Here is a 25906-nt window from a genome sequence, read left to right on the forward strand (position 1 = left end):
CAGAGACAACTCCTATGTAATTCACATGTAGTGAATTAAAGGTCTTGTGAAACTTCGAGTCCTGTTTTTCAAGCAGTTTGTAGAAGATTATAAATAACAAGCTTTTGTATTAAGCCTGCTCTACCAACTTCACAGTAGTTCTGCATCTTCAATAATATAAACAACTTAACATCTTCAAAGTGAAATATCAGCAAAAAGCATCCAGCTAAAATGACTATAATTAAAAAGGCCTGTCCTGTTCTGCTACTTTTAGGACCTTTGGGTGGTAGAAATAGCACCTTGTGGAATCCACACCATCCTTTCAGGGGCTAATACTGTTAAGTGTATGTAGGGTCTTTGAGAAGTTATATGGAAAAGAAGGAAGGAGACATAATTCCATTCAGTTGTACTGTGGTTATATCAGAAAACCCACTGAGGAACTTTGCAGGTCAGAGTGACATGACACATGATGCTTTGAGCTGTGTTATAATAGGTAGCAAAAATCTATTAATCAGGAACTAGGAATTTGCAAGCCAGAATTCCTAATCACCTCTGGAAGGCAACACACTGTATATTTAAAGTAGATTCACTATGAATTGTAGACTGCTATTGTTTAAAATAATATTTTACATTATATTTTTAAGTCTTGTTACCATTGCTATTTTGGTTTAAATAGGGGGAGATCAGGTGTTTAATTTTGTTGTTTTCTACTAGTACAGTGTTTGAATAAGTGATTATGAGCAATTAATAATGCATGGTAATTAATTAGTGATTTAATATATATATATTTTAACTTTCCGGAGCTTGACCAAAAATTGGTATGTGAGCCATGTGAGTGAAAAAGTCTTTGCTATAAAAATTACATATTACTCAAAGAGGTGAAAGCTGTAGGGATTTGGTTGATTAGTTTTGAGGGGGGAATAAGAAATGATGGCTTTTTCTGGAAGAATTAAAATATCTGTTTCTCTGGACCTTGTGAGAATATGTAAGCAAACAACTGATGTTTAAGTTTAATCTTAACTTTTCCTTTGTGTGCCAGAGAAATCTATAATAAATAGCATAAACTGTCAAGTTTACATTTCATACATTTATAAGATTATATGTTTGTTATTTTTTTCTCTGGAATGGTAGATGGGCAAATCATATTAAAGCCATACCCAACTGTCATCCAGCAAACTCATTCTTCTAGTTAGGCAGTTTATTTTTCTCTTACCTCTTTGAATAAGTTTGAGTGTCTAATGAAACTTTATTTACTGGAAGTGACAAAAAACAAGTCAATGAATTTATTGAGCAAAAGCTGAAATCAAAATGTCAAAGATGAATAAATTTCAGCACATTGTTTTCTTTATAATTGTATTTTTTCAGGAAATTCAATTCTTCTGTAGACTTTGAAGCATAACAGCAACAGAAAATGCAGTCAGAGTACCCGAGATGCAAAAAATATAAAATAGTTAACTTAGTTTTAGACCAATAAATAACTGAACGTTATGAATGTTGTGAGCATTAAAATAAATAATTTACTGTATTATAGTCTTAATTCTAGTCTGTTCAGCTCCATCTGTACCTTACTGGAAGAACATTTCCCTTCCTTTTCATTTTCATAGCCAATCATTAATCCTGAATAGTCTCCTTAGCCCTATATGGCCTAAGTTTATACAGTGTATTCCTCTTTTGTTTTACCATAGGCAATAAAAGCCAAAGCTGGAACACATTGCCTTTAGCCCAAGCTACAAATAAGTGTATGTTTAATACTCTGCTATGAGAACTTATACAAAATCATTCCATTCTTGGTGATTGTTAAGAAACAGGGTTTTCTGGCATACAGGTGGATGTGTTTTCACTCACTGTTTTAACTATTTTAACCACAACACCTTCTACTTTATTCAATATAATCAAATTATTACTTCAACATTCCTGTGCAGAGTTTTGGCTTAATCAGATTTACTGTTATCTGAGATTTCCCTGCATGTATGCTATGCACTACAGACGGTCACCGACTGCTTTTCCAGATTCACTCAGTATTCACTGGAGTTCACTCAGATAAGTCTTGGATTCACTCAGACAAGTTTAAAAATCTTCCTGAAGAGTAGGAAGCTTATGTATGAACCTTTGCTAACACTGTTTGCTATACAGCTGCTGTAATTATAGTGAGATCTAGACACATTTGAGTTAGCAACTAAGAAAACCTGTCAAATACAACGCTTGAGCCTGTAGCCTTCACTGGACTTGGATGTTTTGAGAACTCAAGTTATCTGGCAAAAAATTAGTGCAGATAGACTTGCATTGCAGAAATCATGGCGACTACAGTATAGACACAATTTGTTACTGTTCAGTGCTTTTTACACAGTCTTAGTCTCAGCAATTCCCATTAGTGCTCACATACTAAATGCGAGCTTGGACTAATGAATTCTCAGCTGCAAAAAAATCTCAACCTAAAAATGTTAAGTGTTTGACAGCTTGTAGATAGACAGCATTGAAAGGATGTGATCTGACTCTCCAGCTTTTCTTGCTTCTTTGGTCCAAAAAGATGAAATATTAGAAAATTAAATAGGAGTATTGATGAATCCTTCCTACAGACACAATGATATTCTATTCTTGACTGAGCTTTGTAAGGGCAGTAATTACAACATTATAGTTCATAAAATATTTAAGCATAGATTTTAAATCCGTCACATATATGGCAAAATAAGCCTTTGATTGAAAAATCAGAAATGTGTTTCCAAGCTACTTTTTTTTCTTTTTTTTCTTTTTTTTTTTTACCCCTGGGTTTCAAATACATCTGCAGAGGTGGTTATAGATAGGTACAGTACTATGTTATCACTGATCAGCCTTTTGGTCCCTAGAATGAGGCTCATTTACATAAAACATAAAATGTTGTATACAAAATAGAAACGGTAATAGGACTAAGACAACTCAATTTCCATTTGCTTTAACAAAGAAAATCTTTTAATGAGGGAAAATGATGGAATTTTTATGCAAGACTTCTTGAAGTAAACAAAATACAGAATTAATTATTTCTGAGAATGTATGCTATTAGATATATATAAATGCTGGAAGAAGGTGAATTAAAACAATTAAATAGCATAAATTTTACAAGGGGCTTCAAAGAGATACCAGGAACTGCCTTTGCCTGCTGCTGCTAAATGGGTCTTTCAGCTGCTGAAGTATTTCAGCTGAAAGTACTGGTGCTAGGAACCAGCCATCATGACCCATACTTGCTGGAATTGGTGTCAAAACCCTATTGTAACCCCTCAAACAAAGTTTAGTTTGCATCCCAAAAAGCCTGCCTGATAGGATAGAGACAACGCTGATGGCTGCATATGGCCTAAGGCCTGCGTGTACAACGACTGAGATCAGGACAACAATCGAGGCCCAGAGTGGGCAGAGGTCCAGTCCAGCTGCTCGGTCTTCTAACTCAAACATGCTTGCCCATCCTTGTGAAGCAAGAAAACTAGGCCTATAAAACAGGGGGCTGCAATGGTGGGCTGTGGGAGCCTCACTGACACCAACTCTCCCTTGTTGTTTGGCCCAATGCTGGATCCAGGACTGGTGATTTTGTATTCTCTATCTCTCTAAACTTTTCTTCTCCTACTCTCTCTCTCTCTTCCTTATTAAAATCATTAAGTAACGCAAGACCTAACCACATCTTACTTCTACTTCCACCTTCTTGTTGCCACCAAAAAGAAAAGTCCATTTTCATGTAAGAAGCCTTCATCTTCTTCTTCAATGGGACTGAGGGTTAATTTAGGTGATGGTGGAGATTAAAGTATTAGCGGGTTTGATTGCTACTTTCAGTTAGCATAGAATGTGTTAAAAAGGTCTGTAATTATTGTATTTTTTTAATGTCTGTATGCAGCGATTATAACACTTCAGCATTCAAAAGTAGCAAAGATCAGATACTTTAATGTTAGGGCATTACTATTTTTAAATCTGTAAATCACCAGCACACATTATAGAATATTGTTTATGTAATCACACACAGTTGGTAATAGCTTGGTTTTATCCCACAAATGTTGTATTTTTATTTGTGTTTGACTTAAGTAAAATATATCTTACATACAAATTCCCTACTTACCTCTGAACTGTTAGAACAAAAAGATTCTCAATTATATAGCAGAATTGTAGCTCAGTATTTCATTTTTCTGTAGCAATTCTGTATTTGGTCAAAAACAATATATGTGAAGATAGAACTGGAAAAATATAAAAGAAAAATTTACAACCACTGAGAAGCCTTCTACCTCTTACTGCCAACTCCTGTAATTCATTTTTTATTTGATCTGTAGCTCTTCTGTTCTCATCCATGTTTATGAGTTTTCCCATGCAGATCTGTGGGTTTTGTTAAAGACATTTTGAATATTTGGTGTGAGCCGCTTTGTACAGTTTTATTTCCCCCATACATACATATGTTCCTTAAACTTCAAATTCCTAACCTTCTTATTTTTAAAGGCTCATTAACTCTATTTTATAGTAATAGGAAGCAAAAATTAAAAATGGGCTTTAAAGTAAAAGCAATTTTCCCCCTCTCCTTCTCCAGTGGATGTAAAACAATTTTAGGTATTGTAGCAATTTTCACATCTATTTATAGCTACTATAATTCTTGTCTGAGATCTATATAATGAAATAGATTTTTCAGGTCATGCTAACATCCATACTAAACTCAAGATACATACAGTAACATGAAAGAAACACTTCTTCATCCATCTTATGTAGAGAGCTTGTATTTTACTTTAAAGTTATTACTAAATTTCCTGGTTTACCTAGGATGGCTTCAAACTGAAGATTGTGCAGGTTCTGTTCTTGTTACACGGGATTTCTGACAGCACTCTCTTTGAATATTTATATGCAGGAAAGCCCTTCTCCAGGGACAGTCCCCACTAGATATTTTTGACCTTTGGTGCAATCCTTCCCAAGTCTTGTTCACCCTGGCCTTAGCACCTACAGCACACTCATAGAACCATGTCATGCTGGAAAAAGAAGTAGAAATTGGACCTGCAGATACACACCAGGACAGGATGAATGCTACAAAAACACAGTAATCATCAGTGCTAATTAATAAACTCTGAATTTTTTGTGTGTGTGATTATCCTGTCACAATTTAGGCCCATAGGGTAAAAACCAGGCTTTGTCTCATTTACCCCTCCCCCTCCATGGGATAGGAAGGAAAAAATCTAACTAAAAGTTTGTGAATCAAGACAAGGACCGAGAGGTTTTCACTCACCAATTTATTGTCACAGACAAATGACTCAACTTGGGAAAAAAAATACTAATTTATCAGAACAGGAGAAAAAGAGAAGAACACCAGATATTAAATATCTTCCTCCCCACCTCTCCCTTCTTCTCCGCCCCAAATTACTTCAGTCTTGCCTACCCCCAGCAGCACAGGAGGACAGGGAGTAGGGGTTTATTATCAGTCTATCACATGTTGATTCTGTCACTCCTTCCTCCTCAGAGGGAGGACTACTCACAACCTTCCCTTGCTCCAAGGCTGGATCCCTCCCATGGGAGAGAGTCCTTCAAGAATCACTTTGACGTGAGTACCTCCCACCAACACCAGTTCCTCAAGAACAGACTGCTCCAGAACGGCTGCCCACAGAGTCATGTCCTGCTTCAGGCACAGTCAGCTCTCCTGGCACAGGGTCCTCCATGTCTGCAGATCCACATCTGCTCCACTATGATACTTCACAGGCTGCAGATCCACATCTGCCCCGCCATGATACTTCATGGACTGCAGGTCCACATCTGCCCCACCATGGTTCTTCACAGACTGTCCCACCATTCTCCTCCATAGGCTGCAGGGGATAACCTGCCATCTCACCACAGGCTGCAGGGAAATCTCTACTCCGGCACCTCCTCTCCTCCTTTACCAATCTTGGTACCTCCACTCTGGTTATCTTTCCCTCTCCTCTGTCCTGCAGGTCTTTTTGTAGTTTCATTTTCCCCTTCTTGCATATGTTACTCTAAGAGGAGCATCCGACTTCCCAAACCAGTTCAGCCTTGGCCAGAGGTGGAGCTGGAATTGGAACGGGGGGCTGCCACCCCTTGCCCATCCCCCCACTACCAAAATGCTGTCGCACTAACACAAAACACATCCTTACGCATCCATGAAATGAAAAATAACAATTGGAAGCTGAGCCAAATAATTAAAACTGTTACATTTCAAGGCAAATTTTATGTTCCAGGATAAATTAATCTTCTACCACAGCAAATTACCAAAATTGATCTAGACACTTTAATGAAAGCAGAACATTATCAGGCAAATATAGAATCTTCTTAAAATCCAGTCACCCAAAATATTGAGCTACTGGTAAGAAAACACTGAAGGGAGAAGAAAAGTCTTAAATTAATGAAAAACATAAAAGCATCTCTTTTGATGTGGGATGCTCAACAGTGAATACTCATGAAAGTACTAAAGCCACTTCTATAAATGTTTTTAAGGCTGGTTTCTCCTTTTTATCAACAGGTGGGTAGCATGGAAAGCCATTTGGAATATGAAAGGCACTAACTCTTGGTTTTGTTGTCTTATGCACAGTAGATGTAGGCACATGGATTCAGTCTGATCCTTTCTGATGCTGCCAGGTTATTATAGTTCCTGTATATCGAATATCCTCTGCAATGTTCTCTCAAGTACATCTCTTGAAAATTCACTTCCTGGAAGTCCTGAAAAACAGATGAGCAATTCAATTGATTGTGTTCCAATATAAAACATAATAACTTCAATCCTGTGCATTTGTAAATGTGTAAGAAATCTAGCTTTGATTACTAGAAATTACCCTGAAAGCTAGAGCTTCCAATCTGCTTTTAAACTTGACAAATGCAGCATTACAAAGTCCCTTGAAACTCAAGTAAGTTCTCTATCAGTTAAGTTGCTGGAACTGACTTATGAAGAATGGATTTCCTCCTTGCTGTGGTTTGTATGGTTTAGTTAAATATGTGTATTCTGAGATCATATGAATATTGAAGTTTTGAAGGAATTTTTTTAAGCTCTCTAGAATTGAACAAACTTCAGTATTTGTCTGATGACAGGCAGAAATAGGGACAATTATAATAATTTACTGATTAATGTTTAGAAGTCCAAGAAACTTAGGAATCTCTAAGACTAAGGACTTCAGAGGATCCATGTTAATGTTTTATTTCAGACTGGGTGCATGTTTTTGAAGATAATCTCTCCATTATACCCTCTTACCATTCTTTGGTTCAAATTCTGACAGCAGAAATTTTGTTAAATTAGAGTGCACATAGCTGCAAGACTCATTTAATCTACTGATGACTAGTAGTAGTCTGAAGTAAATCCCACAAAATGAGTAGTTTGTGTTTGTTACGTCCTCAACATCAACCATTTTACAACACAGATCTGCTCCTACAGTATTACACCAACTGTAAGTGAGCCTCTTTTGAAGATCCTAGTTTTGGACAAAGAACCAAAAGGATCCCTGGATTTTAGAAGAGTAGACTTCAACCTATTCAGATATGCTTGGAGGAGCCCAGGAGACCTGGTTGATGTTCAACTGTGACCTATCTGAAGCTCAGAAGGGGCCATTCCATCAAGTAGGAAATCAAGCAAAGGCAGCAGATGGCCAGCACAGGTAAGGAATGAGCTTCTACCAGAATTCAGACATTGAAAGAAAATGTACAAATGGTGGAAGAAGCGGCAGGTGAACTAAGAGGAATATAGAGCTGCAATCTGGGTGTGCAGGGATTGGGTTAAAAAAGCAAAGGCCCACCTGCGGTTGAATCTGGCAAGGGATATGAAGGGAAACAAGAGAGGATTCTACAAATACATTCATGGTAAAAGAGAAACTAGAGTAAATGAGGACCAGCTTCTGAATAGGACCGGGGACCTGGTGGCAAAGGACATGGAAAATACCTTCTTTGTCTCAGTCTTTATCAGTAAAATCAGCCTTCAGAGATTCCAGGCACTTGAAACCAGGAGGAAAGTAGGCAGAAAGGAAGATTTCTCCTCAGTGGAGGAGGACCAAGATAAGTTAGGAACCACTTTAACAAACTGCACATAGTCTAGTCCACAGGGCAAGAGGAGTTGTACTCAGTAGTGCTGGAATCCAAAGCCTTCTTTATATAAAGATAGTAAAGAATATACAACAGCATGTGAAGAGATAAGGGCTTTGTTTTGAGATGAAAAACAGTAATGAAAATATTAGTCATGCTGATCTGTTCTTCCAGCATTTAAAAGTTGTCTTTGGGTTTTTGAACTCCTGATGTTCAAATTAAAGAGAAACGAAGGTCAACCATAAAGAACCTAAGATGTAACTCCCCGGGCCTTTTTGCTTACTTCCTGGAAGTGGGAGAAAGTAATCCATTTCAGTGGTCAGAATGGCTTGACTGTGAGAGCCAGGTAAAAATATTTTCTCAGTTCTCATCTCTGCAGAAATGTGTAATATTCTCAGCTAAGTTTCTATAAGAAACTTACCTTTCCCACCAGCCACTATACAGGAAATTCAGAGCCACAGTGGGTCTCATGGTCTCAAATTTCTACTTAAACTCATACTTCATATCCACTGAAGAGAAGTGGGAAGAAAAAAACAATGTATGTATAGTAACTTTTTTTTAAGTCATCTTTAGAAACTTTTAGCAGACTCTTCCTTCAGAGAAAGTGGTTGTGTGTTCTGACCTGGCAGTTTCTATAAACCAAATAAAAGATTAAGAGAGAACATACTGTGAAATAGGTTACACTAACTGTACTGTGCAGCTATCACTGTTTTATATTAGACAGCAAGAACAGTTATTTGATTACAGTTTTCTAAAGGTAAGATTCATGTTTACAAGAAAAATATCTGAGAAGGAAAGCAGCCTATGAAATGGTTTATCAGTAATAACAGCATCTGGAGCCAAAGGCAGAAGGAGAAATGGCCTGTTATTTAGCCATTTCCAATGCTTCTTTAACCAGAAAATCAATTAAGTGACTTTAAACAAACACAGCCATATCTGCATAACAGAGCAGACTTTAGCCCAGAGGTATTGCTTTTCAGCCTCTAAGATGACGATCATCTGAGAGTTTGGCTGAGGGAGAGATGCCAGCAACACAGTGATACAATCAGATGGTAGAAAGGAAAAACAACAACCAAACCAAACCAAACCAAAACCCAACAAAAAAAAAGCATAAAAGGGTCTGTTAAAACATAAGAACTGAGTGGGTAAATATGAATTAGAAATTTTATTATAATATTTTGTCATGGAACAGTGACTTTAGAAAAGAGACTAGGAGAGCAGTAATTTAAACTGTGTTTCATCTACAGTTCATCTGTGTCTCAGCCCATTAAACTGGAGTGTCTGCACTGTGAACTGAGGTGTGAACTGAGATAATTATACTAATTGTTCTGACTGGGAAGCTGACTGTAATGGGAGCAAAAGACCAATTTTTAGAGGGTGTAGAAGAAGCCAGGCAGCACAACTCCTTGCCAGCTAAAAGAATGCTTAATTTCAGTATGTGAATTGAAATATGGGCAGAAGAACAGTAAAGAAAAGGAAGGTTGCATCTTTCATGTCTTACTACAGTTGTACTGCTTGTCTTGTCCTATAAGCATCAGGAGGCATTTGAAAGTCTAAATATCTCCTGCTCCTCCTCTCTGTATTTATGTCCATCCAATACAGCTCGTCACAGTAGGTGCTCAGTTACATTAGTCTCCCCTGACAGCTTTACCTTCTCTACTTCTAATGCCTTCTGTTCAGCTACAAAGAGGTACATGAGACACAGGACAACAATGCACTTCTGCCCAAAACATCCTGAACCTACTACTTCAGAAATGAGCAAGGAAAAGGTGCAAAGGAGATATTAGGGATGGAGGGATTTAATGGTAGTGCTGTGATTACTATTGTGATCACAGACCATTATTCCATGATTTCGTTATCACTTTTAGTTAGCACTAGTCTGAAATAAATGGTCTCACATACCTGTTTCTGATCATTTGCTCTCACTTTTGTTCCAGTATAAGTGTTTGTGTGTCCATTAAAGAAATTGGTTGGAGCAAGTAATTTGGAATTAAAAATGTAATTTTTTTCTATACTCTTTCCTAATTTGCATTACTTCTTTGGTCCTATTTTTTTGTTAGCCTTCATTTCCTCACTGCTTTTGAAAGTATATTCTGTAATACATATAAAAAAGCTTAAATAAGACAGTGATATTTCCATAAGATCTAATGGACCTTGAGCTTCTCAAAAAGACATGGATCACTCTTGTTATGGGCAGGAGGGATGTGAAGAACCAGATCTTTTGTTTTTGCTAGTACTAGGAAAAAGGACAGATGGTGCCTAGGCAGTCAACATTAGCTATCCGACTTACATATTTTGAACTTGACTCAGCAGCAGCAAGTTAATGACTCCAGGCAGTGGAGAAGCTGAGTACTCTGTCCATATCTAGATCTGCCTCAGAAACAGCAGAGCATTCCAGTCTTATTAACCAGGTAGTAATAATGTTGGCTTTTGTAATCTAAGGTTTTTTCACTTTCTTAGAACTTGGAATTGGCCTCCTGTTTGAAGGATGTGAGCATGTGATCGGAAAGGACTGGAGACTCAAAAATCCTGTTCAAACCCTTTTCTTACAATTCTGAGTTTTGCTAGTTTAATAGCTTTGATAAATCCATATGTATACATCTTCATATCAAATATTTATGTGATGCAGTGATGAATTGAATTCAACTACACATCATCTGATAAATCAGAAGAAATACCATTCGATTTTTGAAGTAAGCTAAACCAGAATGAGAGTATTATGCTCTCAAGCAAGTGCTTGTGCAAATAAATGCATTGGATTATGCAGAGGGATGTAGAGATGAAAGAAATGAGGGAAAGACTGAACCTTTCTCCACTCTATATTCAGAAAGACTTGGTAGCTCATTGAAAACTTTGTTACAGGCAAACACTGTTTCACTGAACAATCTCTGTAGTCTTCCTTATAATGCAGCCCAGAAAGAAGATTTTAATGTGCTTGTTGCTGATTTCACGCTTTTGTAACACATTTGAGGCTGGGGACCAGTGGTTGAGAGAAACCGTGGAGATAACAGTGATAACTGTTGATCTGCCTTAGATACAGAGAAAGTCAAAAAGAGAGGCCTCAGGCTACACGATTAACACAGCCATTAGCAGCTTGTTCTAATCCAGTTTGTAATGCAATAAATAGAGAAGACAATTACTCTATGTGAGGTGATAGCAGCATGCTGTGTGTGGACCTTAGACCTCGTGTCAAAGGCTGAGCAAAAGGTGGGACACCTTTATACAGTGTCCAGGCCACCAGTCTGGAGCAGGACACATCCAGCAGTCAACGTGAATGTCCTGGGTCTGTGCTGCTGGTCTAACCTGGATCAGAGGTCCAGAACTATGGCTGGTGTGGGTATGATGTATAGGACTGAAACGCTAGACTAGAAATTGCTGTCTGACTGAAATATCCGCTTAATATATAAATTCTCAATCAGTGGAAAGGTGAGTTTCTCCACATACCACGGAGTGGTGTAGTTCTCTGGTTTTGGCCTACTCACTCAATTTGCCCCAGAAATTAGTATATTGTTAACAACTAAGTAGTATATGGTTAACTAAGCATTTTTCCAAGGTAAGCTGTCTGTTTCAATCTTGAAGATATATATGTATGCAGGTAAAAACTAGATACAAAAAGGGAATGAAATAAATAGATGAATTTATCTCTTATTTCATCTGATAGTGTCAAATACACTTGTCCTCAGTTCCCATTTTCATTCATTAACTTTGGTGGTCTATATTATCAGAAGTATTTCTGTTGAGTTCAGCAACTCTCTGTGGTTCTTTCCACTTTACATTTATCAACCACCCCCAAGGTTATCAGAGAGACCTCTTCAGCCCTGGTAACATTCCAAGCACTTGATCTATCTTCACGTCCATTCGAGCCTTTCCTTCTAAGGCTCATTGCCCTTACAAAGCAGCACATCTAGGAACCGCACTCTGGTTTTGTGAGTTCCAGTCATGCATCAGATTTACATTTACACTTTAATTACTTCACATTTACAGTGTTCTGCCTAACTGGCAAGGTTTATACCAATCATTAGAATTAACTTATACATATAATATCAATGAAAATTTATCAGAGGGCAGCTTCTTCAGAAAAGAAGGCACTTTGAGATGGTTATTTCACTCTTGTTCTACAATATGAAGAATTTTGATTTTTTAATTTATTATATAGAAAAATCTTAACTCTTTTTTAATTTTAGTGATCCAGTACTGACAATTTTCAGATTAAATGGACAAAAGTGAGGACTACCTTTTGGCTGTTTGCCTTTAACTTCTGGAATGCCTTTGTTAATATCCGGGACCTTGTTGGAACTTTCTCCCTGCTGAAATGAAATAATAATACAACTTCATAGCACAGGGATTGATTAATCCAATTTCTGCTCTCTTTAGGATTCCCTATGATCAAAACGAGGCAGGAAATATTGTTTATCAATCTTTATCCTTTCCCTCAGGACTGCTCACAATCCATTCTCTGCCCAGCATATATTTGTGATTGATCTCTTAGAGTGGGTGGATCTTCCTTCTCCCTGTTGCTGCCTTTGCTTTCTGCAACTTGGGTGGTGTGGCCAGAGCCACTGGTGGTGAAGACTGAGACCAAGAAGTCACTGAGTTCTTCAGCATTCTCCATATCCCACGTGACCAGGTCTCCTGTTTCCTTCTGGAAAGGTCCTACATCTTCCCTAGTCTTCCTTTGATCACTGACATATACCTGTAGAATCTTTTCTTGTTACCTTTGATGTCCCTGGCCAGGTTCAATTCTATCTGGGCTTCAGCTTTCTTAACCTTATTAGAATTACATTATGGAAAAACACTGACACGTGAGAGAATGTATTCTTAACAGGGACTGGGACTCTGGTTGTGATAACTTAACACTGTCAATAGATAGCAACAGGAGTTAGACAAAAAAAGGGGGAAAGTTATCCTGCATGGTTTATTATGCAATCAGAGAAACGTAACATAAAATATTTCTAGGATCACAGTGACAAAAGAAAGTCTAGAGTATCTTGATAATTAGCAATTACAAAATGATAGATGCACTAGTGTAATTCTTTGGGGAAAAGAACACAAAGAAAAAAGCATAGACACTTCTGAAAAGCTGTCCTAGAGAATAAAAAGTAGGATTCACCTAATCTTTCACTGTCTAGAATTTAAGCATGTAGTCTAAAGCTCTTGACTTCATTTCTTCATGTTTTAGAAAGGAAGGAGATCAGCTTCTCTTGAGGACAATTTATCCTACCTTCCTTAAATGTTGGTCTTAAGACAAGATGAATCACTCTTAGGAGTCACCTCTTTCGGTTTCTTTCCTCTGAAGAAAAAATTGGCGTGGATGGCGTGCATGGACTAGACATTTAACTTTGAGGACAGAATTAGGGGAATTGCATCTCACCTTTACTCAGAACATAATTCTTATTCCAAAAAGATACTGGCATTAACTTGGCCTCTGAAGAGCATAATTTTCAAGGCTCTTTATCGAGGTGCAGATAGGCCTCTAGTGAGATTTTTAAAGTGTATAAATGAATAGCAATCTCACCCCCACAATTACTTGGGCCCAGAAGCACAAGAGCTTTTACACTCTTAACTTGTGTATATAGGTAGTGCCTCCTAGATACTACTGAGAATTAAGTATTTGAATGGGTTTCAACTGGTTTGCTGCATATTTAGACTCATTAATTGCTTTGAAAATTTGACCATATGGGGATATAGCAAAACTGGATTGCAACATGTGAATTTTTTATTAATAACTTTAAGGATTTTACCTCGTATGTCAAAAGCTATCTTATTTAGGTGAAACAAATTCACATCAGTTAAATTACTCTGTTTCTTAGTACAAATTAGATTAAAAAGAAATTTAAAATAAAGATCCTTTTTGAAAGGGTTAATCAACCCATATGAACATTTGTGTTCCTTGAACTTTGGAATTTAATCTGTTTCAATTAGAGCAAGAGCCTATATATCATATTGCTGACTAAAGGACAACACATCCTGCAAGTATTCTTAAACCAAAACAAACTGCTTTGAATACTTACTTTTCCTGAGCTGCAGATTCATATTATTTCATGAAATTAAAGTGCACAATATATAACTATGTAGTTTGAAGCACATAGGACAATAACCTTTATGTAGCATGCCTCCCTCTTCAAAAAACAAGAGTTGCTTTCTGCAAGTCTTAGGAAAAGCAGGGACATGGAGTTGATAATCATATTGTACTTCTTAACAAAGAATGGCAAGTTATTATCTCATTCTTTTATTCATAGGTAACCGTACTGAAATAAAAAAAATAATAAATTACGTAATTGTTTGAGCATAGTAAGGGTGGACAATTTGCACTCAATTAAAAGCACATATTGCTAAAGAATAGAAAGCAGTAAATGAAGAAAAAGTGCATTAGTGCATCTCATATATATATATTTATATATGATAAATAAGGCAATTCAGTGTCCTCAGTAACTCTGTTATGAAGCAGATATGAGGGAAGGAAATAGTAAGGATTCAAAATCTACTGCAATACCAAAAATGAGACTTCCCTGGAAAAGCTTAGTTTATGATCCCAGCAGATGTTTCTGAGACACTGTCCAAAGATTACTCCCAAAATGCTCCCAAAATTATCTATCACTTCTTGCTTTGAAATCTGTGAAAATAAATTACCTAGCCTTTTCAACTTAAAAGACTTAGTAGTTTTTGGGGGAAATGTATTGTTACTTTATTGTTGTTGACATTTTCTTTACCGATTGTCCCACAGATACACTATAAAAGAGAATACAGAAAATTACTGCTCAAAACAAAATTAAAACTTAATGAAATAATTCTTTATTTGAGGACAACAGTAATTGAGAGGTAAAAACCTATATCCAGTTACTTTGCAATTGGAGGTAATGATGGCACAAATGAAAATGGAAAGTGATAAAGCTTACAGTCTTTCTTTCAAAATGCACAGGTTGAGATCCACTCTGCATTACGTAGACATTAAATATATGTCCACAGCCTTCCTATATCCTGGTGCAGTCAGTGGATATAAATATGTGTTCCTGAATACTTCCAAAAGGAAAATTTGCTAGCTAAGATTTGGCAGCTAAATTGAAAGAAGAAATTTCCTCTTTAGGCCTTCAAAAGCACTTTTCTTTCGTCTTTAGTTATGAAAGGAATTCAGACACTGTAGCCTTGATTCAGTCACTTTAAGACGAGTCACTAATATCTCTTGAGATGCATGTTAGAAATGCTCCAGCTGCTGAACCAGAGGGACACGGGTCTTCCACAAATCCTGTGTAGTATCTGGTAGCCTCTGCCACTGTCTTACATACTGTGAAGTGTTTCAAATCATGCTTGACATTTACATCCTTTTTTTTGAGCAAGTGAATCACTATCTTTAGAAATGTTAGGTCATTAGGAATTTAAATGTGAGTATAAATTATATGCCTTGATTAAGTCTATTGGAATTGTCCCTCAGTAAATACCCAACTACTAAATAAATCAAAACTCCTACTGTAAATGAAGTAAATGGAGTAAATGAAAAAAAACCCATGACAGACATATCGACTCATAGAATCATCTATTACAATTCTATGATTAAATGAAACAAATATAGATGATAGACATATCTTCTAACTTAAATCAGAAATTTGGTGGACCTTAGAGAAACTTAAATGTAATTTCATTTTATCTGATCTTAAGTCTGTGGTGTATACCCAAATCACCAACACACAGTTTATGATACATTTATATAGTACCAATCCACATTTTAACAGGCTTACTTACATTTTATTGCCAATTAATTGTAATGAATGTTATAACATTCCTAACAACCTGCAAGACTGAGTTATATTTTGGCAAACTGAGGCTCCCTTTCTTTCTCTAGTTACCATTTCCATATTCTACTATGTATGCTTATGCAAGTAAAGAGAATAAAAGTTCTGCTTCTATATTTTTGTTTCTACACATATGTGCATGTGAACAGTAGATGAATGCAAATGCCAATTTGATAGTTACCCAAATGTTTATCTTCTGATTACCTCATATAGCTGAAAATACTTTTTCAATTTGCTGTTTTAACTGAAATGTTAGTGGTTAGTTTTAATAATACTAGATGTAGCATAAAGGAAAGAAATACATTTTGAACATGAAGTCTAGTTAAAGCTTTGATTTTTTTTAATTTTTTTTTTTTAATCCTAATGTTAGCCGACAATGTAAGTTACAATAAACACAGCCCTTAAAATATGTTATTCCAGCAGGAAATCTTATACATTATTCTGCACAGCTAAATGTATCTTGGGTTTGGTGATAATGTCACTGTCAAAGAAAAATAAAGGCATCCTTAAAAATTGTTCTGAGGTAGCTGTTGTTGCCAGACACTTTATTCCATATAATATAAAGGATATTTCACCCAAGGCTGATTCTGATCAAGCTTTCTTTCAGTAATAACCTCTGTAATAAAGTCAGATAATCTGGGCATAGTCTAATTACCCTGAGTTTTTATTTTACTTTGTCAGATTTGTTTCAGGAATTATAAAACATAGGCAAAGATGAAGTCTATGGCTGTCAGGGAAGAAGGTAGAGGTGTCATGTTTTAACCTGGCAGGTCGCTAAAAACTTCAGTGTACTATCAACATTCTTCTCAGACCAAATCCCATGCTAAATCCAAAACATAGCACTACTCTAGCTGCTAAGAAGAAAATTAGCTCTATCCCAGCCAAAATCAGAACAAGAGGAATATTAAACAAGATGCTTTAAGAGAAAAGCAGCGGGAGACTGAGAGTGTAATAAAAAGTCTACTGAGTTTTCAGAGGTACTTAGAAACTTTCAGAGATTCTGAAAAGCTGAAGGCTTTACTTACATTGCTCTCTTTTAAGATGTATTTATTATTCCCTTGTAAGTGTATACTGTGCTATAAGTTTCAGACACTGATGGTTATCTTTAGGTTCTCCCTTCTAGGGGAGCACAAATGAATGGCAAAAAGGTTTATTGTCTTCTCTGGGTTTTATGTGGAAGGAGAACTCATAGTGGCCTTCTAGTATCTGAAGGGGGCATACAAAAAAGCTGGAGAGGGACTTTTTACCAGGGCACGTAGTGAGAGGACAATGGGTAATGAATTGCAACTTGAAAAGAGGAGATTTAAGCTGGATATTAGGAGGAAATTCTTCACGATGAGGGTGGTGAGACACTGGAAAAGGTTGCCCAGGGTAGTTGTGAAAGCATCATCCCTGTAAGTATTTAAGGCCAGGCTGGATGGGGCTCTGAGCAACCTGATATAGTGGGAAGTGTCCCTGCCAATGCAGGGAGGTTGGATCTAGATGATCTTTAAGGTCCCTTCTAAAGCTAACTATTCTATGATTCTATGAATATTTGCATAAATTAGCTTTATTCCAAAAGTATCATGTTTATAATATAGACAGTTTTCACCCCATTGACTTCTTTCTTATTGTCAAGGAAAACTGCAAAGCTGTTAAGTATTATCAAATTCAATATAAGCAGCCAAAAAGCAGCAGTATAAAATATTTTTTCTGTTTTCTGGAAAGAAAGCAAACATGAAAACATAAACAAAGAAAGAAACCCTCTGATTTATTTCTCCCCATTGTAATTTGTATTGAAAGGTGCAAAAATTGTTTGAGGACTTAATATGGAAATACCTGTTCTTTCTGGGCATGAAACATGGACATGGTCTGGACATGGTCTTTTGAGAATATTATATCAAGAATATTATCTTAAAATAGTTATTATTTCAAAATTGTATTATTTTCTCCCAGTTATTTATCTATGCCATTTCTACAATATCTAGAAATCAGTATCACACAGACATGCTTCAAAAAGTTTGTATACATAAAAGTACATACAGAGCTGAACCACTTAAGGCAAGAAAGCAATTATGAAATTGTCTATTTGAAAATCTCTGTTACTACATTATTTAAAATAAGACTTGATCTTAGATTTCTAATAAAATATAAAACAGGAAAAAATAAAAGGAACTAATATTGCTCTATGAAATAATTTGGTATTTTCAATATGCCTGAAGACTTCAAGTATCATAAATTCACAGAGCAAATACTTAGAGAAAAATCATTCTGTCAGAAAGAAAAAAGACGACTCGAATGCCTAGTCTGTATAGAGTTCTTGGACCTCCATCCTATAAGAAAGGGTTTCTTTGCATCACTACATAATGCAATTTTTATTTACCCTCGGATACTGATCATCTGATTTACAGAGTCTGTATATTTCAAGGTAAAGGCTCAAATCATTCTGTCATCCCTTTCTGCAAATGGTCCAGCAGTGATTTATTCTGAATATTCAAATTAATCATTAACTGTGCTCCAAAAAAGCAGAAAAAAAAAAAAAGAGGCAGAAGAAATACTGGTGCACTGTCAGCAGAGAGGGGATTGCTGTCATTTCCCTGTGATACTATTCTTTAGCAATCATGTGAATTTTTTTAAGCCTCTTAACCTTACCTTGTATTGCTTTTCTAATCTGAAATACTTCCCTCTGTCACTGCCACTAGGCTATCTACAGTACACTTCTGAACTTGGAAGGCATCCACTGAAGAGCTGCAGAATTTACTTGTGACCTACCAGGGGGGAATCAAGATACAGTGCATATGCAATGTGTCATCCTGTATTCTTAGAACGTGTAAAAGATCCAGCTGTGCTGTTAATTTGGTCAGGCCTCAGGCTTTCCACAGCACATCAGTTTTACTTGATTTACATTCCAGAGCCTACGTTATATTTCTGTGTCAGGAATCAGTGGGAAAAAGATCCTTATCAAGCTCCTCGCTTTGCAACACAAAAGCAAGAGAGAGAGTCCAAAAAATGTAATGGACATAACGCACTCTGTAAATGTATTTTCTGCATACTTGTTTATGAGACAATCCCTCTGCAAGATGAAGGATCATAGAGAAAATACTCTATTTTTCAACATTCGTAGTTTAAAATTTATTTTAAATTATTTTTAAAAACACAAAAGCAAACAAAAAAATTCAGTTTGGTACTTGGAAATTGTTTGTAAGCTGCACTGAATATATAATATGGTTCATTATATTCTGTTATTTTTAAGTTATTCTTATGCTTGAAAAAAATTCTAGCAGTTGTTCCCATTCTTTTTTCCCTTTCTTGACAAGAATCACCTCCTTGAAAACAAAACAAATTAAAACAAGAAAGAGCTGGAAAGAGCAAAGGCAGCAAATTCAGATGGCTACTGGAGGATGTTTTTTACAGAAACAGAAATATTACTAAAAGTCAGCCTTGCAGCAAAGTGAAATAACAAATCATATGCATCCATATAATGATATTTTCAAAAGCGGAATCATAGAATGGTTTGGGTAGTTTCAACCTCCCTGCATGGGCAGGGACACCTTTCACTAGACTTGATTGCTCAAAGACCTATCCAGCCTGGCCCTGAGCAATTCCAGAGAAGGGGCATCCACAACCTCCTTGGGCAACCTGTGCCAGTGCCTCACCACCCTCACAGTAAATAATTTCTTCCTAATTTCTAACCTAAATCTATCCTCTTCCAGTTTAAAACCATTACCCCTCATCCTATCACTACACATCCTGGTAAAAAGTCCCTCCCCACTTTCCTTTAGACCCCCTTCAGGTACTGGAAGGCCACCACAAGATCTCCCTGGAGCCTTTTCTTCTCCAGGCTGAACAGCCCCAACTCTCTCAGTCTGTCTTCATACAAGAGGTGCCCCAGCCCTCTGGTCATCTTTGTGGCCTTCCCTTGGACTTGCTCCAAAAGGTCTGTGTCCTTCCTGTGTTGAGGGCTCCAGGGCTGGACACAGTATTCCAAGTGGGGTTTCACAAGTGCAGAGTAGAGGGGCAGGATCACCTCCCTCAGCCTGCTGGCCACACTTCTTTTGATGCAACTCAGGACATGGTTGGCTCCCTGGGCTGCAAGTGCACATTGCCAGCTCCTGTTGAGCTTTTCATCAACCAGTTCTCCCAGGTCCTTCTCCTCACGCCTGTTCTCAATCCGTTCTCCTCCCAACCTGTATTTGTGCCTGGGGTTGCCCCAGCCCAGATGCAAGACCTTGTACTTGGCCTTGCTGAACTTCATCAGATTGGCATGGGCCCACCTCTCAAGCCTGTCAAGGTCCCTCTGGATGGCATCCCTTCCCTCCAGTGTGTCAAGCTCACTGAACAGTTTGGTGTCATGAGCAAACCTGCTGAGGGTTCACTCAATCCCACTGTCCATGTCACTGACAAAGATGTTGGTCCCAGTACCAACCCCTAAGGAACATCACTCATCACTGGTCTCCATCTGGATATCTAGCCATTGATCTCTATGGCTGAGTGAGACCATCCAGCTAATTCTTTATCCACCAAGTGGTCCATCCATCAAATCCATATCCTTCCAGTTTTAAGACCAGGATGTCATGCAGGACAGTGTCAAGTGCTCTGCACAAGTCCAGGTAGATGACATCAGTTGCTCTTCCCTTGTCCACTAATGCTGTGACCCCATCATAAAGGTATGTTCAGAGGACAATTTTTTTCTCAGGATAACATACTCAACTAAAGGAAAATACCTACTGAAAATATTTACCAATATCTCCTTTGAATATTTTATTGGTAATTGGAATTAATGATCAAATGAAAGAATTGGAAACCAGAAGGGTGGGGTTTATGTTTAGGTAAACTTCAGTTTGGTAACATATCTTAAGGAATACTGAAGAAAGTGGATGTTGAGAGTTTTAATTAGATTATGTAACTACAACACTTTATGATACATCTTTCCTTATATTCGTTTGATATCAGTATTAAAATATATTAAAATTCAAAAATAGTAAAATGATAATTGACTCCCTAAATCCTCTAGAGTTCATATAAATATATGAAAAAGGTTTATTCATGTGTACATGTACAATATTTACAGTATCCCAACAACATATATATGAGAAATTAAATATATTTGTTTGTAAACATGTAAGAAGCAACTGGAAGGAACAACAAATTATATGAGCGAGTATATTAAAAACATAAAGTACTTGATCTTGACATTTAAGTACTTTAGCAGGTTGATGACAAACTTACTACAGCATTTGTAGGGAAAAAAAATCTGAAAAAAAGTCCCACATATTTTTAATTTACTACCAAAGTAATGTGTTTGTTAGAAAAGTAAAAATGTTTGAGAAAGATTTGTGAAAATGTATAGATGACATAATTAGGTAAGTTTCTGAAATTTTGAATAGCTTCTTTTGCAGCAACTACATTTGTGGCTATATTGTGGTTCAATGTGACTCTCTTCTTGTTGTTTCTCAGCATCAAAATTGGATGTTTTATTCATCATGTAACTACCCAGGCTTTCACATTGAACCTACAAAATAGTTTTGATGGAAATCATAAAATAAAATTTCACACTTATTTCATAGAAATAAGGATGAGATAACCAACTTTTATTTACTGATGAAGTTTTGAGGAGTACGTTAATGGAATAGGAAACCCAGGTCCAATCTTTTTTTTATCCAATAGGATTTGAAACCCAGTTTCCCAAGGAACAGTACTGATACTATTTCTGTTTCTCCAGCTGTTGCTTTTTCAGTTATCTGGGTTAATTAGGGTTTCCATATGCCCAGTTCCTACTACATGCCATATGTGTTTCCTTTATATCTGTACTTGATATCTTGGCATTCTGATATTTAAAGAACCTTGAGCTCATTTGACAAAGTATCAAATGGGTAATATGATTAAAGAGAAGCTTCAGTTTAAGATTTTACAACTTGTAACAGTAATCTAAACACTCAGTTCTCATTAAAGTTGTTGATAACTGTGTATGTAAATAAGTAGAAACTAAAATTCACAGCCCAAGATGAGAATCTTCCTTTCCCATTTCCTGTTACTGAACTGAAAGTCCTACTATTTCATCAACTCCCATATGAAGAACTGTGGCTAGCAGAGACTCTGAGGTCAAATATTTTTCAGAAAGTTCAAAAGTCATCCAAGAGACATTACTGTGTTAGATAATAGGATTTTTAACTAGAAAAGTACAGAAGAATATGTCTATCCATAAATCAAAGTTCTCAATATGCTCAGAGCGTGATGGACAAACTCATGAAGAATATAACCACTTATTTCCAACAAGCATAATGGCTGTTCATTGTGATCCAAGAACTGTACTCAGAAAATAAGCTTGGAAAAAATGCTAATCACAAAATCTATTACAGTTTGCTTCTCTGTTTCATGTTGTGTTTTTTAAATGATTATGTGGTTTTATTTACTTTAACACAGTTTCAATGGAAGTATGTGAATAATATCTATGATTGTATGCCCAGGTACTTAAGAATCTGCAGGCAGCCTCACTTTGCACTCACTTCAGAAGTCAGCTGTGTTGCAGGAGGTGCAATCTACTGTTTGGGGATGATTAAGGAAAATTTATGTTTCCCTTTTTGTTATTCCAATGGAAGCCTTTAGATGCAAAATACATAATGTAGGAGACTGTACTGGTGTCTGAATTGAAGTGTCAGCCCTGACTTCTTAAACTGTAAGAAGACATCAAACTTAGAACAAGTACTTAAAACTCTTGTCAGTTGATGCCATGGACAGAAGCATGAAGATATAAAATAACCCACAGTTCTTTTGTTCATGCTATGACTCAGTGAATCTCTCAGTTTTAGAAAAGGAAGGAGTTACTGAATTTTGTGTAATATAGTTCAAATAAAAGATTTATACTAGCTTCATATTACCAAATAAAATTGCCAAAACCCATGTAAATGACTGCCTATTAAAATTTTTCATTTTAAATAACCTCTTTCCCCCCTCCATAGGTTCATACTGCTACTTTTTAAAAGTAAGCAGTATTTTTCTCCACTGGAAAGACATGCTATTATTAATGCAATTCATTTTATGCAGAAAGTGTTGAGATAGTACATTGTGGTGGTACAGATCCCCACCCTCACTGGATCACATTGTGATGTCAACACCGGCCAACATTGCTTTTGCTTCAGCTACAAGGGCAGTGGGCCCAACATTGTTCTTGTTTCAATAGCAAATGCAGTGAACTGGGACAACCTGACACTTTCCGACCTTGCCTGCTGGGACAGTGAGTTAAAACAATTGAGTACCTTCTTATTCTAGTGCAAATTTGGGCAATTAGGCACTCCGTGATCATTACCGGAACTCTGTTGTCTGGGAAAAGTATGCGAGACCCCTCCTGCTAGGATCACAAGTCCACTCTGAAAGTTGCCAAAGAGCACCTGACAAAAATTTTGGCCACAATGGAAAAATACTGACCAAAGTAAGTAATCTTGAGACTCTAGAATTATCGATCCTAAAATGACGTCCTTTGGAGAGCTCCAGGATTACAGCAGACCTCCATCCACTGTGTCCCAAAGGAAGTTCATCTGTTCAGAGGAAAAGAGGGTGTAGTTAACTACTTTTCATTTTGCAGAAAAAAAATATCAGTTAGAAGGTTATTTTACTACAGCATCTTTTCACACAGTTTGAAGATCATTAGGTACCAACATTTTTAACATCTTAACACAGGTTAACCTCTATATCTGTGTGCTTGTTTGTATGCAATTTAGTTTAGAAACTTTGTTAAATCTCTATTTGAACCACTGTGTGTGATTATAACAAATTGTTGATTATTGGTTAAGATTAGCTATTAATTATTGCTAGAAAGCATACACCTTTATTTCATTATTTGTTGTAACAGTGTCAATCAACCTCAATTTGCTGCTATTCCAAATCACACGGGTCCCATAATTGTGTGTTAAAGCACTGCACTGGAATCCCTACATCTAAACTCTTCATTAGACAAAAATGGTTGACCAACTCTGGTCCTAACTCTGGATTCAGCCACCCCTAGACTCCTCCTGGGAAGTTCAGAAAGCAAAGGAGTGTTTCAAGAACTGGTTGAAAGGAAGAAGTCAGAGAGTAGTAGTCAATGGGGCAAAATCTAGTTGGGAGGAATATAGGACTGTTGTCAGAGAATGTAGGGAGGCAACTAGGAAAGCTAAGGCCTCCTTGGAACTTAACCTTGCAAGTCGGGTTAAGGACAATAGAAAGGGCTTTTTCAAATACATAGCCAACAAAACTAATACCAGAGGCAATACAGGCCCACTGCTGAATGAGGTGGGTGCCCTGGTGACAGAGGATTTAAAGAAGGCAGAGGTGCTGAATGCCTTCTTTGCCTCTCTCTTTACTCCTGCAGGCTTTCCCCATGAGCCTCAGTTTCATATAGCCCCAGAAGAAGTCAAGATTAAGGAGGAGTTTGCCCAGGTAGATGAGGATTGGGTTAGGGATCAGTTGAGTAATCTGGACATCCATAAATCGATGGGTCCGGATGAAATGCATCCAAGGGTGCTGAGGGAGCTGGCAGAGGTCATTGCTAGTCCATTCTCCATCATCTTCGGTAAGTCATGGGTAACAGGAGAGGTGCCTGAGGACTGGAGGATAGCAAATGTCACTCCAGTCTACAAGAAGGGCAAGAAGGAGGACCCGGGTAACTATAGACCAGTCAGCCTCACCTCCATCCCTGGAAAGGTGATGGAACAACTTGTCCTTGGCACTATCTCTAGACATATCAAGGACATGGGGGTCATCAAGAGCAGTCAACATGGTTTTACCAAGGGTAAGTCATGTTTGACTAACCTCATAGCCTTTAATGAGGAAATTACTAGGTGGATAGATGATGGTAGAGCGGTGGATGTGGTCTATCTTGATTTCAGTAAAGCATTTGACACTGTCTCCCACAACATCCTTGTAGATAAGTTGATCAAGTATGGGTTTGATATCAGGCAGTGAGGTGGATCAAGAACTGGTTGAAAGGAAGAAGTCAGAGAGTTGTAGTCAATGGGGCAAAATCTAGTTGGAGGCCTGTGACTAGTGGAGTCCCTCAGGGGTTGGTACTGGGACCGGTGTTGTTCAACATCTTCATCAACGACCTGGACGAGGGTACAGAATGTACCCTCAGCAAGTTTGCTGATGACACTAAGCTGGGAGGAGTGGCTGACACACCAGAAGGCTGTGCTGCCATTCAGAGAGACTTAGACAGGCTGGAGACTTGGGTGGGGAAAAACCTGATGAAGTTTAACAAGGGCAAGTGTAGAGTTTTGCATTTGGGGAAGAAAAATGTCATGCACCAGTACAGGTTGGGGGCTGACCTGCTGGAGAGCAGTGTAGGTGAAAGGGATCTGGGGGTCCTGGTAGACAGGAGGATGACCATGAGCCAGCAATGTGCCCTTGTGGCTAAGAAGGCCAACGGCATCCTGAGGTGCATTAGAAAGGGTGTGGTTAGTAGGTCAAGAGAGGTTCTCCTCCCCCTCTATTCTGCCTTGGTGAGGCCGCATCTGGAGTATTGTGTCCAGTTCTGGGCCCCTCAGTTCAAGAAGGACAGGGAAGTGCTTGAAAGAGTCCAGCGCAGAGCCACAAAGATGATGAAGGGAGTGGAACATCTCCCTTATGAGGAAAGGCTGAGGGAGCTGGGTCTCTTTAGTTTGGAGAAAAGGAGACTGAGGGGTGACCTCAGCAATGTTTACAAATACGTAAAGGGTGAGTGTCAAGAAGATGGAGTTAAGCTTTTTTCAGTGATGACCAGTGATAGGACAAGGAGTAATGGATACAAATTGGAGCATAGGAGGTTTAAGGTGAATATCAGAAAAAATTTTTTTACTGTGAGAGTGACAGAGCACTGGAACAGGCTGCCCAGAGAGGTTGTGGAGTCTCCTTCGCTGGAGACATTCAAAACCCGCCTGGACGCCTTCCTGTATGATGTACTCTAGGTGACCCTGCTCTGGCGGGGGGGTTGGACTAGATGATCTTTCGAGGTCCCTTCCAACCCCTATGATTCTATGATTCTATGATTCTAAACCTCATGACTCAATAGAAGGGCTTTCCTCATTCTTTTGGTGATCTTCATACAAATCATTTCAGCCGGATCCTGACTCTATCTCCCCTATCTCTGTACAAATCCTTTCCTCTGATCTCCATGTAAATCACTCCAATCCAAATACAACCTCTAC

This window comes from Apus apus, chromosome 4 (genome assembly GCF_020740795.1).
Source record: "Apus apus isolate bApuApu2 chromosome 4, bApuApu2.pri.cur, whole genome shotgun sequence".
NCBI classification, from domain to species: Eukaryota; Metazoa; Chordata; class Aves; order Apodiformes; family Apodidae; genus Apus; species Apus apus.